Consider the following 15122-nt stretch of genomic DNA (forward strand, 5'->3'; position numbering starts at 1 on the left):
TCTTAATTTGGGCAGACATCTTTTAAAAGTGCCTTTCGAGTGTGCTACTTTATTTGATCAGATACTGGAGCAAAAAGGTGGCTGATAAATAAATATATTACGGCACATTAATAAATGTCAATAAATTCTTAACCTTGATCCTGAATAATAACATTTTCTCTTACATCAAGTACCAGGCTGCCAGGGGCTGCTAAGATAGATTCTGGTCCATTTTTTTCAGATCCACTGTACCTACAGGAAGTCATCCTGGACTTTTTCACCGGGGATGTGTGGAAGGTCTTTGGTCTTACAATAATAATTTTTTGGACAAAAGCAAAACTTATTCTGCATATTTTCAAACAAATCCATGAAGGATGTTGGAATATGAATCATTACCGTTTTTTACAGAAAAGGAAGCACAGTAGTAACAAAATACCCAATTCCATAAAATCCAGGCACCCAGATGTTTGGCCTGTGTAATACCAAACAACCGGTAGGTCTGAGGTTTTTCCTGAATTGGACAAACTATTCTGACGTCGCATAAATTACATCCAGCATGATTTAAGTTTTATCTACTGACAGAAACCAACTGGGACTGACCTGATTTTCTGTGTTGATTAATCAAATGTTATGGTTCGAACTCGTTGATACCTCTCAGCTGAAAAAACTTCAAAGGCCTATTGTTTTAATCGTGTGGGGGAATGCTTCTTTAAATCGCAACTAGTTAACAAACCTTCCAGGGTAACTAGGGCACTCAGGCTCTGCCAAACATAAGTGATCCACGATGGTTACTCAAAGCGGCGTAGGAAGAAGCCTGGAAGGGGAGGCAAGGGATGCGGATTCTACTGCTCGCTTGAGCTGGACCGTGCCTCCTTAAGATTTCCTGAGAGTAGACACCTAAGGAAACGGAAGTTTGTAAGAGGACTAAAAGCAAAGTGGTTAACCCGTCTTGCTAAATATAATCCCCCCACTCAAAGCAAGCAAGCCAACAAACAATGCGTTTACGTACCTCCTATACAAAGGGGGCCTCAAACCCGGAAGCCACCGGATTCAGCGAGGTAAGCAGAGAATTATTTTCTTTATCCTAAAACATTAAGTCATGTATAATTAATGTTGAAAAATGAGAAAATAAGGAAAAGACTAATCAATAAATAAAATCAATTAACATTCCACTACTCAGTAAAAACTACTGTTAGCCTATCAGTGTGTATTCTTCCATGGATCCGTACATGTTTATGACACGTGTATATTTCAAATGGCTGCTGTCCTGATGTCAGCTTCTGTGACTAAATGCTATATTGTGAAGCTCCTTGCTTGCCACTAAATATGCACCTTCATCACCCATTGAAATGGCCGCACTGTATTCCACTGTATGCTTACAAATATTAACTAACATATGGCGCTTCCTGTGTGTCCGGCACTGTTCTAAGCACTGTGACACCATTCCTGTGAGATAGGTAGTCTGATTACTCCTGTTTTACGGACAGGAAAACTGAGTTAAGGAGAGGTTAATTAACTTGCTGTCTGGGATTCAACTCCAGATGATCTGGCTTTGGAGTCCTAGTTCTCAACACCTGGCCATATTGCTTCTCACCTCATCCCCTTTGGCTATTTAGGTAATTTATAAAATTTCAGTCTTTGAACAGTGCAGATCAGTTTAAACCTCTACTTATTCACAAGACTGATGGTGGAGACAGAAGGAGGAGCATTGATAATGAATGACTCTTCAATAAGAGAGTACTAGGGGGACATTCTTTTGTGTAAGATCAGATTAGAAGGTGTCTGCTGTCATGGGAAAAACTGGGGAAGCCCATAGGATTGGCATAGCTCCTCTGGGCAGGGCGTGTTTTTAGACCTGTGCAGGAGGCCTATTTGCAGTGCTGCAGGAGAGAGGGACTCCAGCAATTGCACAGATCTACGTAGGAGGAAATAGCAACGCCGTGGTAGAAAAAGCAGCCATGGTGATCAGAATACAGAATTAATATTCTGCAGGCTGAACTTTGACCTACTGCAAAGAGAGAGAAGTCCTTAGCAATTTGAGCATTGGCTTTAAGACAAGGAAGTGAGTGTTCTTCTGGGACTAGGTGTGGTGGGAAGGAAAGCAAAGCATTACTCACAAGCAGATCAGCGGACGTGATAGGGCCAGGGCCGGAGGACGGAGGAGGCCTGAGCGGAGCTAGGCATGCACTTCTCTGCTGGGATCACAGCACTACTGGCTCCCCCCACACAGGGTTTTCTTTACTTATGTCCACATATTAAATTACACAACCGAAGTGGAGCGGGAGAAGGTTGGGGGGTGGTCGCTAGTAAACAAGTGAATAGGTAGAAAAATGCATTATAAAGAGTGATGAGAATCTGAATAGATATTTCTCCAAAGAAGCTATTCAAATGGCTAATATCCACATGAAAAGATGCTCAACATAATTAGGTATTAGGGAAATGCAAACCAAAACCCCAGTGAGATGTTACTTCATACCCACGAGGGTGGCTATAATCAAAAAGACAATGATGCTCATTGATGAGAATGTAGGGAAATCAGAACCCTCACACACTGCTGGTGGGAATGTAAAATGCTGCAGCCACTTTGGAAAGCAGTTTGACAGTCCCTCGAAGGGTTAAACATAGAGTTAGCACATGACCAGCAATTCCTCTCCTAGGTATATACCTAAGAGAAATGAAAGCATGTGTACATAAAAACTTGTACACCAATGTCAATAGCAGCATTATTGATAATCACTAAGAAATGGAAACTGCCCAAACGTCTATCAACAGATAGATATACGAAATGTGTCTATCCATACAATGGAGGATTATTCAGCCATAAGAAGGAATGAAGTACTGATACGGGCTACATGGCTGAACCTTGAAAACATTATACTAAGTGAAAGAAGCCAGTCACAAAAGGCCATGTATCATATAATTGCATTTCTATGAAATGTCCAGAATAGGCAAACTCATAGAGACAGAGAGTAGATTAGCGGTTGCCAGGGCCTGGGGGTATGGAGGACAGGGAGTGACTAATAATTGGTATGGAGTTTCCTTTTGGGATGATGAAAATGTTCTAAAATTGATTGTGGTGATGGTTGCACACTGCTGTGAATATGCTAACAACCACTGAATTGCACACTTTAAAAGGATGAATTATATGGTTTGTGAATTATATCTTAATTGAGGGCGTTATTGTAAGTGAAATAAGTCAGACAGAGAAAGACAAATAATGTGTGATCTCTCTTATACGCGGAATCTAATAAAGCCGAACTCATGATAACAGAATAAAATGGTGGTGGCTGGGGGTAATAGAGAGATGTTGGTCGAAATGATGCGGGGTCGGTGAGCCGAGGAGTCGAAAGAAAGATTTCTTAGACTCTCAAGATCTGGCAGTAGTGCTCTTTTATTTAGAGAATAGAGATAGAATAGCATGGGGACAGGACCCATGGGCAGTCAGAGCTTCTGCTGCCGCCGCTTCTGCTGCCCCCGCTGGCATGGGGACAGAGCCCATGGGCAGGCAGAGCCGCTGCTGCTGCCCCCGCTGGCATGGGGACAGGACCCATGGGCAGGCAGAGCTGGTGCGTGGGGACAGGACCCACGGGCAGTCAGAGCTCCTGCTGCTGCCCCGAGTTGAGGGTTAGGGCTAAATTTAAGGCATAGGTATATGATTCATCTCTTTACAAGACAAAGGAAAGAACATGAAAAAAAGTTAAAATGGTATCAGTGCGGGTGGGGTCTGGTCATTGGGTGATCCCATGACTTTTAGACAAGAATCAAATCGGATTAAGTAAAGGTTAGAAAGGTTAGACACCACCACCCTAAACCAGTTACATGAGATTGCCAGACAGCAACCAACTTAAGTTCTTGCCTCTGGCATTGACCAAGAGCCTCTAGAGATAAGACCATCCCCCCCTCTTCCTGGCACAGAGAGGGAGGCATCTTCACAGATAGAGGTTTCCCTTAGAAATGTAAATGTTTCCCAACAAAGGGGCAAACAAAGTCCACTCCTTGGAGCCTGAATCTCATCTGTAGTTTTAAAACTAACCAGCCTAAAAATCCTCATCATAAGCCATTTTAAAATTAAGCAGCCTAAAAATCCTCATCAAAAGGGTACAAGCTTCCAGTTAAAAAACTGTTATAATATCCAGTTATGAGTCCTGGGGATGTAATGTACAGCATGGTGACTACAGTTAACAATACTGTATTGTACACTGAAAGTTGCTAAGAGAGTAGATCTTAAATGTTTTACCACACAAAAAAAGTGGTAATTATGTGAGATGATGGAGGTGTTAACTAACCTTATTGTGGTAATCATTTCACAATATACACACATATCAAATCAGCGTGTGGTACACCTTAAACTAACACAATGTTATAAGCCAATGATATCTCAATAAAGCTGGAAAAAAAAGTGATGAAGTGAATTGAGGGAAACAAACACAGCCCCGAGGCATGAAAGGCCACATGTGCTCCAGGACTGAGAGAGGAGGCCTGTATGACAGTGCTAGAGAGGGTGAAGGGATCCCCTAGAGTTTAGGGTGAGAGATCTGGCAGATGAAATTGGTAATTATAGGCACTTTGGGATTATGTTCAAAGGATGATGGGAAATCTTTGAAGGCTACAAAACCCAGCAGTTACATAATCCAACTTGTATTTTAAATAGCTCGCTCTTCTTGAATTGCTAGGGCAGAAATAGATTGCTGTTACAGCTAAAACAAAACAAAACAAAACACGGCCAGCCCTGATGGTGCAGTAGTTAAAGTTCAGTGCAGTCTGCTTTGGTGGCCCAGGCCCAGTTCCTTGGTGCAAAACCACACCACTCATCTGTCAGTAGTCATGCTGTGGTGGTGGCTCACATAGAAGAACTAGAAGGACTTACAACTAGAATATACAACTATGTACTGGGGCTTTGGGGAGGGAAAAAAAAAAGGAAAAAAACAGAAATCATTAACAAAAATTTAGAGTTAAAATTAGCACATGGTTATTTTCTTTTGATTTATTACACATGCTAGAAAAATTAGGACATCAAAATGCTTATTCACTAATGGAACAAAAGGAGTGGATTATCATGTAAATAATAACGTAAGCTTTTGACTTTTTAAGCAAGTATTCTGTTGCTTCTAGGAATTAACAACTATAGGCCACAAGTGGAGAATTAAACTCTTTTATCCATGTTCAGTAGCATATTTATATCATACAGAGATTCAGGTTGAATTGCATTTTAGAGAAGGAGCAAGTAGAAGCTCATCTAGCAAAGGTCAGGATGGGGTGGGCCCAAGGTTACCTGTGTGTCAAATGCGGGATCGTCAGCAAATCAGCACAGTTACCAGGACTCCTTTTGGCCTCTTGTTGAAACTGTGAAGAAGTTGTTGGGACGAATGAAAGAGTTTCAGAGATTCTGAGATGCACACTCCCAAATGAGAAGAGATGGGCTTTCCCGGCCTCAGGGAGGGCAAGAAAATCTCTCAAGCAAACAGAGAACACAGCTCTGCAGGAAGACAGATGAAAGGTGTGCATACGTCCTGGGACATCAGCTCTGTGCCCAGGCAGTGGGGAAAGAACAAGCTCAGGTGTGGACCTGCCAGGGTCCCAAGGATGCCCAGGTTTTTGTGCACCTGTTCTGAGTTCCTTGACAGTGGGAGGCCTATGAAACTTCTGGAAGAGCCAGGTTCTCTTTTGGAGATGGAGCATCATTGGGAAGAAACCTCTCTTTACAGCTTATGGTAGTGACATTAGCAAGACAAGAAACAACATATGAGGAGCAGCAGTTAAAAACAATCACAATAGGGGCTGGCCCCGTGGCTGAGAGGTTAAGTTTGTGCGCTCCACTGCAGGCGGCCCAGTGTTTCGTTGGTTTGAATCCTGGGCGCGGACATGGCACTGCTCATCAAACCATGCTGAGGCAGCGTCCCACATGCCACAACTAGAAGGACCCACAACGAAGAATATACAACTATGTACTGGGGGGCTTTGGGGAGAAAAAGGAAAAAATAAAAATCTTTAAAAAAACAAACAAACAAAAAAACCAAAAAAAAAATCACAATAGAAGTTTCAGGTACACAGACACCCCCAAGCACCATTCTAGGGAATTTCCAGTACATTGAAGCCTAGTGAAGAGAATCCGTGGTGAGCAGAGAAGATTAGAGAGCCTGGATTCTTTTTTTTTTTTTTTCTGAGGAAGATTTGCTCTGAGCTAACATCCGCTGCCAATCCTCCTCTTTTCATATGTGGGCTGCCACCACAGCATGGCCACTGACAGATGAGTGGTGTAGGTCTGCGCCCAGGAACTGAACCCAGGCTACTGAAGTGCAGTGTGCTGAACTCAACCACTGGGCCACTGGGGCTGGCCCTAGAGAGCCCAGATTCCTTATCAGTTAATTACCATCATCTTCAAATGCCTTCCATGGTTTGGATGTATCATAATTCATTTAGTCTTGTAATGATAAACCTTCAGGTTTCTTTCACCGTTTTAGCCTTACAAACAGTGCTGCAACAATGCTGCAACTTGTTTCTACATAACTACATCTCAGCTGAGATGAAATTACGTGCCATATAAACTGTGACAGGTGTCACCAAATTGTTCTCCAAATCTGCTGAAGAAATTTACATGTCCACCAAAAAGTGTATGCAAATGTATCCCAGCATCCTTGCCACTACTGAGTGTTGTAAAGTTTTAGCTTTTCAGGCAACCTATAGTTTAAAAATGGTATCTAGGGCTGGCCCAGTGGCATAGTGGTTAAGTTCATGTGCTCTGCTTCAGCAGCCTGGGGTTCTCAGATTCAGGTCCTGGGTGCAGATCTAGCACCGCTGCTCAAGCCATGCTGTGGCAGCGTCCCACATAAAATAGAAGAAGATTGGCACAGATGTTAGCTCAGCAATAGTCTTCCTCAAGCAAAAAGAGGAAGATTGTCAAGAGATGTTAGCACAGGGCCAATCTTCCTCACAAAAAAATAAAATAAAGTAAAAAAAAACCCAGTATCTTGTTGTTGTGGTTTTGGTTTATAATTCTTAAATTATAACTAAAGGTATCTTTTCAGATTTATTTTCTTCCCCTCCTCTCTCTCCCAGAAACTTCCTGCTTGCCTGTTTTCTATTGGATTATACATCTTGTTCTTATTGATTTGTGTGAGCTCATTGTCATGTGTCGCAATATTTTCCTCAGTCTTTTGACTTTGGAAATAAAATTTTCTGAAATAAAGAAGTTTATATTTTTTTATGTAGTTAAATTTATAAATAATTTTCTTTATGGATCTGGACTTTAAGTCTTACCTAGAAGGACCTATTTTCGACCAAGATTAAGAATAATACACTTCATAGAATTATCATATGATCTAGTAATTCCACTCCCAGGTATATACCCCAAAGAACTGACAACAGGGAGTCAAATAGGTACTTGCACACCAATGTTCACAGCAGCATTATTCACAATAGCCGAAAGGTGCAAATAAGTCAAGTGTCCATCAACAGATGAATGGATGAACAAAATTTGTTCTGTCCATACAGTGGAATAGTATACAGCCATAAAAATGAATGAAATTCTAATACATCCTACAACGTGCATGAACCTTGATAACATTATGCCAAGTGAAATAAGCCAGACACAAAAAGACAAATATTGTGTGACTCCACTCATATGAGGTAACTGGAATAGGCAAATTCATAAAGACAGAAAGTAGAATAAAGGTTACCAGGGGCTGAGGAGGGGGGAATGGGGAATTATTGTTTAATGAGTAAGGAGTGTTTATTTGGGATGATGGAAAAGTTCTGGAAATGGATAGTGGTGATGGTTGTGCAACATTGTGAGCATACTTGATGCCATGAGTCCTTCTTTTGTTCCTTTCTTCTTTTCTGCCTTTGCTCAATTTATCTGCTTATCTTTTGTTTTCAGAGTCACTTTGGTTTAAATGCATCTCCTATATGGCCCAGAGAGTTGGAAGTTGTTTTTTTTTTAAAATTCAATCTGAGAGTTGTTTGTTTTTCTTTCTTTTTTTGCTGAGGAGGATTCACCTGAGCTAACATGCATTGCCAATCCTCCTCTTTTTGTATGTGAGCCACTGCCACAGCATGGCCACTGACAGACGAGTGGTGTAGGTGCATGCCCAGGAACCCAACCTGGGCTGCCAAAGTGGAGCATGCCAAACTTAACCACTAGGCCATTGGGGCTGGCCTGGGTTGTTTTTTGTTTTAAAGGTAAAATTATGTTTATTTCATTTACCTCTATTGTACATTTATCTCTATGTTTAGTCGTAATTCTGTAATCTTAAGTTATCTTTCCTAATTTTTAAATATATGAACATGTGAGTTTTCCATCTGATAATTTAGAAGATTTATATTCATATTTTAGTACCTCAAAGGGTCACTTCACAAATTGAAATGATTGCTTACTAAACATTTCAATGACCATCTAATAGTTCGTCTTATGATAATATTCTTTGATCATTTCCTTTTGCTGTAAACTTAAAATTGCTTCCAGGGTTTTGCTAAGATGGGGTACTGCTACGATAAACAACTTTGGACTAACACTTTCTCTCCCTATATTTCAGATTCTGTCCAGAGAACAGATTCAAAAGATAGAATAATGATATCAAAGAATTTGAATATTCCAAACTCCTGATTTCTATTGTCAAAGTACTTTCCATACATTCTGTGACAATTTATAGTCCAAACATTCACATAATTGGGACGGAAAAAAGTTTTAGTTAATAAAAGAAAGTTGTCCAAATCTTAATTAGCCTTAAGGCTGAAATAGCCTTGGGACAAAAGTGTCCCCTATGATTTGCATTCTGAAACAAGTCATCTGAGGGAGTTGCCAAGCCAGGTAAGAGGAGCCAATTCACTTCACTGCCATCACATCTTGGACTCCTTTCCTTCATGGAGGATTTCGGAGATGGTATCTCTTCATATTTCTATGGATTTCTTACACCACAACTAGCTCTAATAACAAGCTGCCTTAGTCTTTTTTTTTTTAATTGTAGTGGAAAATGAAGAGCGTTCTGAAGATCTTTTAAACACAGGGGTTAAGTTTATGGCAACTTATTTATAAGCTCATGAAGTTATCACCAGGTTGTAATGAAGCACAAATCAAGAGATTAATCGAGGAAAAATCGCATCACAGCAGTTCTGGCTTCTACTGCACGCCAGCGGGACTTAGAAGTTCTTGCAGCCAGTGCGTTGGCACCTAGAGCATTATCGAGTGGCTTGTGGTGAAGGCCTTCAGGCACATCGTTTTAACAGATGATGAAATCTACAGTCTGCTTCAGATTAGTTCAAGTTACAGCGCATCTTCAAAGAACAAGAATTCCAAGTATTTCCGTTGTTGCTCGCTTCCATGTCTTCTTGCTTGTTTACATAAACTCTTTGGAGTCTCTGTGTGAACGTTCCAAAGCATTCCACAGCGCTGTTGGGAGATAAGTTCTCTTTTGCTGTATCTGTAATTACAGCCCACGTAAAAAGGGGATTTGCAGTGTTCCCCCATCACAGTCCAAAACCCGAAAGAGAAGTTAAATACTACATGTTTGTGCATCTCTCCCCCTCATCTTCCACTCCAAATTTTGAGTAGAAATATGCTATACTTCTCCTCCCTATAATTTTGCCCCAGGCTGACTATCTTCCTTGTCAGACAGGCCTCTGCAAACTCAGGCCCATGGCCAAAATCCAGCCCACTGCCTGTGTTTTTATGGCCTGTGAGCTGCGAATGCTTTTTACATTTTTAAACGATTGGAAAAAAAATCATAAGAAGATGAGTATTTCATGACATATGGAAATTATGTGAAATTCACATTTTGGTGTCCACACATAAAGTTATATTGTAACACAGCCAGGCGCAATCATTTACAGATTGTCTGCAGCTGCTTTTGAGCCACAATGGCAGAGTTGAATAGTTCTGACAAAGACAGAGACTGTGTGCCTACAAAGCCAAAAATATTTACTAACTGGACCTTTACAGAAGTTTGCTGACCCCTGTTCTAGAAGATTCATTAGATTCTGAAGGCTCGCTAAGAGCAGCTAACATGGCCCAGGAGATCCCATTTGCTCAAAGTTGGAGCGCCTGATGCCCATTTACAATGACCCACTACTGGGGCCCAGACTTCACAGACTCCCCCAACGCACGGATCCCATTTCAAGTTTCTCTCCCTTCACTAAGATACCAAGTCCTTTTCAGCTGGTAATATTTCTGCACGGGATGCACGGAGGGCTGAGCATATGAGAATAAGTAAGGGTGTACTGGGCTAACGTCTCCAGAAATACGGTGTAGATAGTGCTTCTCAAACTTCAACGTGCGTTTCTATGACCTGGTGATCCTGTTAAAAGGCAAATTCTGATTCAGCAGGTCTGAGGTGGGGCCTGAAACTCTGCATTTCTCACAAGCTCCTAGGTGATACTGATGCTGCTGGCTCACAGACTGCACTTTGAGTGGCAGGAGTCTCCACTCTGAGGCCTATTTCTTCAAATGACTTGATTGCCTTTCCATCTTTGAATTTCTGTAATACCATAGAAATATTCCTAGATTGTGATGGATGGCTTATATATCATATCTTATTACTTCATCTTTTAACTCATGCCTTATACTTCTTATTATGAACAGACTGTGTTTTCTAGAACTTGGATAGTAAGTCTCTCCTATAGAGACCAAATCGTCAAATGGGCTAAATTTGCCTTTAGTGCCCTGGTTCTCGTCTTTTCTCACGGGCTCCAGGTGTAAACCTCCTAGCCTTCCTACTCTCTTCTCACTCCTGGGATAACTCCCACGTCCTGGTTCCTCCCAGCACCCTTGGGCCTCCACAAGTCCCTTCTGCGCTCCAATCTGATGAACACAGTCAGGAGTCCTAAAGAACCCTAGGGAACATCCGCTCCTGCCCCCTCATTTTGCAGTGAGCACAGCAGGACCTAGAGAGTAGAGGTGACTCTCTCAAGGTCACCAAGCAGAGACCAGGAAGCCGAGGCCCCCAGCTTTCAGCCCTTGGACTTCGCTCCCTCAACCTTCTTCTTCTGTCCCAGAAGAACCCTTCTCGATGGCCTAAAAGGTCTCAACAGTGAAATGTTCAGTGGGCATCAAGGAACAGATGTGTCACACTTCCCTAGTAACATATTTGTGGTGAAGCGGGATCTTTCTGCAGTGATTCTAATGGTCATGACTTCAGATACCATGATGGGGTAGCTGGGGACAATAGCTTTGAAGCTCTGGGCCTTTCCCCAGTTCAAATCTATCCTGAGAGGGATACCTCACTTGGCTGCTATGTTAGAATGAGAAATTGACATAAAATTCACATAATATAAAATCAAAAAGAGTACAATTCAGCGCATTTAGGGTATTCAGAATATCATGCAACCATCACATCTATCTAGTTCCAAAACATTTCATCACCCTAAAAGGAAACCCCATACACTTTAGCATTTACTCCCCATCCCCCCAGCCCCTGGCAACTGCCAATCTGCTTTCTGTCTCTAGGGATTTGCCTATTCTGGAAATTTCATATAAATAGAATCATAGAATATGTGAACTTATATGACTGGCTTCTTTCACTTAGCATAATGGTTTTGAGGTTCATCCATGTTGTAGAATGTGTCAGGACTTCATTTCTTTTTATGCCTGAGTAATATTCCATTGTATGCATATACCATGATTTATTCATCCATTCGTCCATTGGTGGACATTTGGGTTGTTTTCACCTTTTGGCTACTGTGAACAATGCTGCTATGAACATTGCTGTATGAGTATCTGTTTGAGTTCCTGTTTTCAATTCCTCTGCATATATACCTAGGTGTGGAATTGCTGGGTCATATGGTAATTCTATGTTTAACTTTTTGAGGATCTGAATTTCACTTTAGTGGTTTTACTATTCCATTACACGATTTCACAATAAGGACAAAGGAAATAATCAGGCAAGGGAGAAGTATCTCGCTAGTGTCTCTTCCTGTCCCTCACCAGATGCCTTTAGCCAAATCAATAAATTTAATTTTATATCAATTTTCCCCAGGCCACAACTTAATGTAGCAGTTTCTGAAGGGCCACAGATTTGTCTCAAGCCAGCAAGCAGGAAAGTGGATGAGAACAAACCTTGAGCCTGGAGAATCTTCGAATTGCCTACGAATGATCCAGAATGGGGCTGGCTTCGTGGGAGGGCAACCCGTGTAGTCACACAGGGCCTCGCACTCAGAAGGACCCCAGGCTTGGTTTAATGCTCTACTGTCTCTGTTTTGAAAATCGTAATAATTTTTAAACAAGGAACCCCACATTTTCATTTTGCACTGGGCCCTGTAAATTACACCGATGGCCCTATCAAGAATGGATAGTTTCTATCTTATACCCATTCTGTACCCCAAACAACAAATTCAAAATTCTAAAACAAATTATAAAATGGGAATTAAAAAAGATATGTCTGTCACTCAAGGTGGAAGCATTCCAAATGTGGGTGGCTACTAAACAGAATGCTAATAGAATCACTCAATTGTATTTAAAAACACAGACAACAGACCAAAGCCAGACAGAGTTTCCACAAGTGAATTTGCTGTGTCTATTATTGTTGGCCTGAGAAACCGACTCAAAACAGCCATCGCAGGAAACTGAGCCCAAATAAGGACAAATAGCAAACACACTCCTTCTGCTCTCCAAGAAAAAGTGGGCAGGTTTCAGTTCTTGTGCCTTCAAGTAGAACTGAGCAGTGCCCCCTGTGCTTGGCAAGGCCCGGGAAACTCAAGAGCAGAATGCAGTCTCAAGGGGAGAACTTCAAAGAAAACAGGATACTTTTGCAATAGGCTGCTACGCCTTTCCATCATGTCTTGGTTGCAGGAGAGATCAGGCTTCCTGGGCTCAAGGAAAAACAAACGCGTTCCTGATAAGCCTAAACCCTGCCCTGCCCTTTCCAGCAGAAGCAGGGAGGGGAGGGCCTGGATTTTTCCTAAGATGAGAATAAACAGGTTTTAAGTTCCGAATTGATCACAAGTGGCCAAAAAAGTTGGTGGGGCCGCCTTATCTGCTCCATCTGCTGGCTCTCAACAACTTTGAGCAATTGCTCAATCACGACGTCTTTAAAGAAATCCTGCCAAGCGCAGCCTTTTCCCAACCTCTTCTTAGTTAAAGCAATCTACAAAAGGCTGAGGGTGGAAGAGCTGGCCATCTCTGTATTTACTCCAAGTGGGTAGGAGAAGTATCCTAGGAGACAGGTCCTCCGGGAGAATGATTAGCCAAACCGTCTTGTCCAGAAGCCTTCCAACAAACCAGATTAGCTGTGATGTGATTATGTAATTATACGGCCTGTTTCAAGGAGACGACTAAACAGTAATTGACAGTTTGGCAACAGGCAGCAACTTGGGGTGTAACCTCTATCGGGGGAGCCAAGTTGGATACCAAAAGTAGAAGGACTCACTTTTGTAGGGAAAGAAGAGTGGAGGGAGGTGTTTGGTGATGGTGAGAAATGGAACATATTTGGAGTTTCTTAGACATTTCTTATAACATGTATCCACATCCCCGATTCTCCTTTACAGTTCATAACCTGAGTTAAAAAAAGGAAAAATTAAAAAAAAAGGCCTAAGGTAGAAATAACAGGGTCAGGCTCACCTGTAGTCCATGATTTTGTTGAGTTTTTGGGGAGGGAGATTCTTAACACTTTCGCCCTCCACTCTCAATCTCCACGGTGCAAATCCCCGTCTGTTTACACACAGTCCTTCCTGTAGCAGGAAAGGCCCCCAGAGGACTTGCCTTCCTTGCCTTCGGGACTCATTAATTCATGGTGGGTGGTAGTCAGGTACATTCTGTGGAGGACCGCCTATATCTTTGCATATGTAATTTACTCCTCAAGTTTTAAAAATCATATTGATTTTGATCTGCCTGGAATTGCTTGAACTTGATTCTGTCGGAAGGTAAAGTAATATAATTGCTTTTTTTTTCTTTTTTAAAGATTGGCACCTGAGCTAATATCTGTGGCCAATCTTTTTTCTTCTTCTTCTTCTTCTCCCCAAAGCCCCCCAGTATATAGTTGTATATTCTAGTTGCAGGTCCTTCTGGTTGTTCTATGTGGGGCGCTGCCTTAGCATGGCTTGATGAGCAGTGCTAGGTCCTCGCCCAGGATCCGAACCAGTGAAATCCTGGGCCACCAAAGCAGTGCGCGCAAACTTAACCACTCGACCACAGGGCCAGCCGCAATAATTGCTTTTTTACTTGTTTATCTCCCCACTGGAATGCACTCCTGGAGGGCAGGTATCTCATTATATTGACCTTTGTGTTCCCAGGGTCCGGTACGATGCTTGGCACACAAATGTTTCCTGAGGTTTTGCTGGCTGAACGAAGCAGACAGAGACCCTTTCAAGACCTTTCATAGTCCAGCGAGTATAGCATAGTGGTTCGGAGCAGAGATTACAGAACTACACGACTTGGTCTCGTGTCCTCGCTCTGTCTCTTTCTACTTGTGACTGTGGCTAAGTTATTTAACTTTCCTGTGCCTCAGTTTCACCATCTTTAAATTGAGTGTACTAATAAGATCTATCTTATAGTTCTGGAAATTAAATGAGTTAAAACTCAGACCATGGCCTGGGAAATGGTAGGCACTCAACTGTGTGAACTCTCTTTATTATTTAGAAAAAATGGACTGATGACCCACTTCCATGTTCTTGCAGCTTTGATCCATCCCTACTGCTCCCCAACAAAGTAATCCTTTGATAAACTATCTCCGAGTAAACCGTTATATATCCCATCATCTCTCTGTGATTGTCGCATGATATAGGGCAAAAGACCCTATAGGAACAAATGTCTCCAAATCCACACTCAGTAAGTCAATGCTTAATAAACATCCAACTGGCGGAAAAACGAGGGGGATGGACTTTTGGAGCCATCTCAAGCTCTTAGTGACCTAAACATTTATAACATTTAATACATTTTGATGAGTCATTTTCAGTTATTAAACATGATGCGGGGTCGGTGAGCCGAGGACTTGAAAGAAAGATTTCTTAGACTCTTAAGATCTGGCAGTAGTGCTCTTTTATTTAGAGAATAGAATAGCATGGGGACAGGACCCATGGGCTGTCAGAGCTTCTGCTGCTGCCGGCATGGGGACACGACCCATGGGCAGTCAGGCTGCTGCGTGGGGACAGGACCCACGGGCAGTCAGAGATGCTGCTGGTATGGGGAGCTGCTGCTGCCGCTGCTGGCATGGGGACAG

General features: G+C 42.1%; 1 long non-coding RNA gene across 1 annotated transcript in view; it reads left to right on the forward strand.

The window, feature by feature from the left end:
* Window positions 1-772: 772 nt before the first annotated feature.
* The window catches only part of LOC111771458 (uncharacterized), a 57406-nt gene continuing 43056 nt past the window's right edge, over window positions 773-15122 (forward strand). The window contains exon 1 of the long non-coding RNA XR_002805321.2: window positions 773-1037. This is a non-coding gene — a long non-coding RNA (uncharacterized lncRNA). The remainder of the gene's footprint in view (window positions 1038-15122) is intronic.

This window comes from Equus caballus, chromosome X, assembly GCF_041296265.1.
Source record: "Equus caballus isolate H_3958 breed thoroughbred chromosome X, TB-T2T, whole genome shotgun sequence".
In the NCBI taxonomy this organism is placed as follows: Eukaryota; Metazoa; Chordata; class Mammalia; order Perissodactyla; family Equidae; genus Equus; species Equus caballus.